The following is a 5,091-nucleotide window of genomic DNA, read 5'->3' on the forward strand; positions in this document are numbered from 1 at the left end:
AATATAATAATGTTTTTGTTCGGGAGCTTTTATAAAAAGAGATATTATCATTAATTCTAAATGTGACAGCTACTGTGGCTACAAATAAACAGAAACAGACTCGACTGAAAAGCAGGCTATTTTCATAAGCGTTAAAAATAAGTGTATTTATGTTTGATTACTTTTGAGTGAACATTTGGCGAGTCCAATGACCAAGTCCGAGACAAACTGTAGCCTTACTAATAACGCGTTCCTGCCCAACACTGCATGCAAATGTGGGTTCGTTTGAAGGAGAAAAACAAATTTTGCTGGACTTGGTCGAGACCGACAAAAAACATTGGTGAGTCCAATGACCAAGTCCGAGACAAGTCCAAGATGATAGAAAAATGTCTCGAGTCCGGACTTGAGTACTATAGCCCTAGTTTTGCACATCACGTGTGTGTGTGTGTGTGTGTGAGAGAGAGAGAGAGAGAAAGAGAGGGGGATAGGGTCACACAGTGGAGTCAGCTGTCTTAACCATCAGTGGTTTGTGTACTGCAAACACATATGAGATTCACTGTGTCTGTCACGCAACTCTGTTCCTCAATCTGACTTTGTGTCAGGCATGAAGAGAGAGGACTCAAACGCAGAGGATGAGTTTATTTGGTACAAGTCTGGCATCTGTCATTTATTTGACCAGTTTCTCCTGAATAAAAAAGGAAAAAGAGGAACTTTTTTTTCAGGTTCTTAGCAGTTGCTGGTTTAAGTAATTGCAGGTAAATGTGTGTCAATTCTGATGTAATGTTCATATACATTTACAGCAAAGTATTTGGAATCTTAAAATATGTTATCTGTCATCTAATTTAACAAACGTCTCCTGTTCACTTTCCTGTCGTGGAAGTTGTTTTGTTGCAGCGGTCAGTTTTGTTAGTAATTGCCTCCAAATATGCGTGTACTTTTAATGTGCACATTTTTTATTTTTCTACATGAATTCAGCATAGAAATTAATTAAATATTTTAAGCTTTTTATAAGCTGATAGCAAACAAAAAAGTTAATCAAGTATCAGTATACAATCTCTGTGATGTTAATCCAGCAACATACACAACAAATGCATTTCCAGAAATACAGAGCATAAAGGTCAGGTAGAAGACGACCAGAGAACTCACTCTCATAGATTTACTCAGCTTTATATTAAAGCAATCCTGACAAACATCTTTGTAGAAATAATAAGAAACCTTATCATAATAAATATATGTCTGGCTCATTCTGCTTGAGTGGCTGCTGTCCATAATGCTCTGCTTATCGTCGAAATATTGTACATTATCAGCGTCAAACTTTTATTAATTCAATTAGCAGATTATTTTATACAAAGTAATTTAAAAACAATGTTCCCTCTAAGCTGTGCAGTTGAGACAAAATAAATAATGGGACAGGCACAAAAATTTATCAGAAAAACCATTTGACTGAATTCTAGTAAAGGCGGAATAATTGCAATGCTTGGGCAAACCACTGTAGAGTTGGTGTTGCTGTAGAATTAGGACTGAAGAATGCAGGTTTCATGGAAAGGCAAGATGTGTGCCAAATCAGTCAATGTAAAGACCTTTGACGATAGTTCACAAATCACCAATCAATGAAAATACATCAGCAATACAGAGAGAGGAAAAACTCTCACTGAGTGTGTGTGCTGTGGCTGTGTGGATCGTGATGCTTGTGTTCCCTCCTCAGAGAAAACTCTTTCATAAACACGTCTTAGAGAAAGTTTAACATTGCTCTTAAAATATTGCCCCATGAAAACATACAGAATGGGGTTCAGACAGCTGTTGAAATACGCCAAAGAGAAGGTCAATGGATCCAATGCCCAACTCACCGAGTTGTTGGATTTCTTATTGTATATTTTTATCAAACACACTATGTGAAATGGCAATCAGCACAGAAAAAAGGCCACAATTACAGCCAACATGATGCGAAACGCTCGTCCAGAGTGAAAATGACTCCTGCCTAACTTGCGTGCGATGAATCCATAGCATGCTGTGATACATATGAGAGGAACCAAAAACCTAAACACAAATCTGATGATGGTTAACATTCCATACAATTCATAATTGTCTTTATCAGCTTTAAATTGGCAGCTTGTTTTGTTATTTTCTGTGTAAGTCTTTCTTAACATCATAAATGACAAACTGATAATTGAAGCCAGAATCCAAATCGATACACAGGACAGTCGTGCGATGAAACAAGCTGCGATGATTCTGAGCCCAAACCGGTGTGATCACCTGAGTAAACCGATCCAGACTAATCAAGCTCAGTGTGAAAACGCTGGCAAACATGGTGATGAGCATAATGAAGGGTAGAATCTTGCACATTATGGATCCGTATGGCCAGGGATTATCAAAAGCACTCTTGGTCATGATGAAAAGAGTGAAAAGGCAGCACAAGAGGTCAGCAATCGCTAGATTGAGAAACCCTACTGTATCAACAGTCCTCTTCATCTTCAATCCAGCAACATACACAACAAATGCATTTCCAGGAACACCGAGGATAAAGGTCAGGTAGAAGAAGACCAGAGAAATCACTCTCATAGAATTCCACAGCTCATTAAAACTATCCTGAGAAACATTTTTGTTGAAATAATAAAGAACATCGTCATTATCAGTATATGTCTGGTTCATTCTGCTTGAGTTGCTGCTGTCCAAAGTGTTCTGCTTGTCCTCTAAATTACATATATTATCAGTGTCAAACAGTTATTCATTCAATTAGCAGATTCTTTTATAAAAAGTGACTTACAAACAATGTTCCCTCTTAGCTGTGCAGTCGTGATAGAAGTAATAATGTGACAGGCACAAAAATGAATGGGAAAAGCCATTTGACTGAATTCTAGTAAATGCTAAATAATTACAAAGCCCTATAGAATTGGTGTTGCTATATAGTAAGGACTGATGCATATGGTTTACAGATTTCATCGAAAGCCAAGATGTGCGCCAAATAAGTCATTGTATAAATCAAATTCATTGATGGTTGCAAATGACATAGCCCAATTCTTTCTTTTTTTCTTTTTTCATGTCAGCTATTTAAATTATATTGTATTACATTACATTATTATAAAGAATTTAACTGTTCTGTATTTCTTGGTGGCACACTGTAAAAAAAAAAAAAAAAAAAAAAAACAAATTCTAAAGTAACCTAAAATGAGAGAATTCTTAAAAAAGTAAATCCAATATAAAAAGCATGTTAAAATTATAAGTACACACTTTATCTGTGTGTGCGCTGTACAGATATAAAATTATAAAGAATGTTTTGCTCAGGTTACAGAAGTTTCCGAACAATACAGAAAACTTTTCTCAGCATGAAATTTTTTTTAAGGAACATTGCTTACATGTGTGGAAAATAAGCATTATGACAAAAAGGCAATTACTCAGTATTATTAAACAATGAAAGTTATTTGTAAATAATTTTTTTTAAAGATTTGATTTAAATCATTAACTATGCAGTCACTTGTATGCCAATAATCATACAGTATGTTCATATGTTTTAAATCACACTCGATTTTTACAGATCAAATATTTATGCCTTACAAACTTGTACTCACCTCACCAGCTGATCTGTACTAACTAGTGATAACTTGCCAGTGCTTACTACTTTAAGGAATAATCACAAGAAATGGAAGAAAGTTCTACTGATTAGATGAAAGGACTACAAAGGACTCTGGGTGATCGCATGAGTAATTATTTCCTTTTGGACATTAACTAAAAGATTTCTGAGAAACCTTTGAAGATAGGTATTGCATTCTCCTTCCTCTTTTGAAGAGAATGTCACAAGAAAACCCACAGTAATTACACAACAGTGGATATCAACAACTTGTTTGAAATCTGCCTTACAGAAATTCATATTTGTTACTTTATAATATAATATGGCATACTCTAATGTATGTATGTATAGTATAGAATATGCATTTATAGTATAAAAAGCAGGACAATGATAGTTTACATTATATAAATGATCATTCAGTCAGTAATACTTAAGTATAGGGACAAATTCTCCCTGTCAACTAGTTGCTTATTAGCATGCATATAGGCTGTTTAGTACTTATAAAGTAAATATTCTGCATGACCATATTCTACATCACTAATTCTTCCCAATAACTAAATTTAATAACTTTACTAACTATTAATAAGCAACGATTTAGGAGGCTACTGAGGCAAAAAGTCATAGTTAATCATTTGTTAATAGCTTAAAATAAAGTGTACCCAAATTTACTATATATATTAATTGGTTAAATGATCATGTAAGCTGGTAAATCTGTGTATATGTATAATATAAATTCACAGCAAATTAAATTAGACAAATTAAAGAAGCCACTTGCGTGAGGGATTAAAGGGGTCATTAGATAGAATAAAATCTTTTCTCTTTTGCATGAATGGAACAAGGATGGTTTTGGGGTGTTCTTCTTTAGGCAGTTATACCTCTCATTATGTTTGGGGGGTTAATGTTTAAGCTCTTGTATGTTCAATTAATTTGGGAGCAAAAAACCCCCATAAGGAACCATACCGCCAAAGATATATTGTGCTCAATAAACTCAAGTTACTTGCCAAAATGGTCCCTGTCTGAACTAGAAATCAGTGGTTAAGTTGTATTTACAACACGGTTCCAGAACAGCTCAATACAAATATTCAGATGTGTGCGTGCATTTTATGGAGAACTGTAACGAGAAGACTACAATGCCGGCGCTTTTGACTCACAGTCTGTAAGTATGTTTACATATGTAAAGGATTTGCCACTGATGATTCAAAATGAATTTGGTAGAAGTTGAAGTAACAATTTGGGATATCAATTTAGTAACTGTCTTAAAGTATGTGATATTTATTGTACTTAAGTTAAAAATTTGTTTTTAAAATCTTAAACATACTTAAGTATTGAAAGTAAAAGTACAAGTAACTGCAAAATGGAAAAGAGGACAATAAATATATGTATCTATATTTTGATTTACATTTATTTATTCAAATGTATCTATAAATGTTCATACACAGCTGGAGTAGCAAGATTGTGTACAGTTTTAACTATTTCTTCCAATTTGCATTTTTAGGTAAGAATAATAACTTCTTCCGGTACTTAGTATCTTTCATTCCAACGTAAGA

General features: G+C 34.2%; 1 pseudogene; it reads right to left on the reverse strand.

Annotated features, from left to right (window-relative positions):
- Positions 1-646: 646 nt before the first annotated feature.
- LOC127966140 (C3a anaphylatoxin chemotactic receptor-like) lies at positions 647-2,628 on the reverse strand (annotated as a pseudogene).
- Positions 2,629-5,091: the final 2,463 nt, after the last annotated feature.

This window comes from Carassius gibelio, chromosome B10, assembly GCF_023724105.1.
Source record: "Carassius gibelio isolate Cgi1373 ecotype wild population from Czech Republic chromosome B10, carGib1.2-hapl.c, whole genome shotgun sequence".
Taxonomy (NCBI): Eukaryota; Metazoa; Chordata; class Actinopteri; order Cypriniformes; family Cyprinidae; genus Carassius; species Carassius gibelio.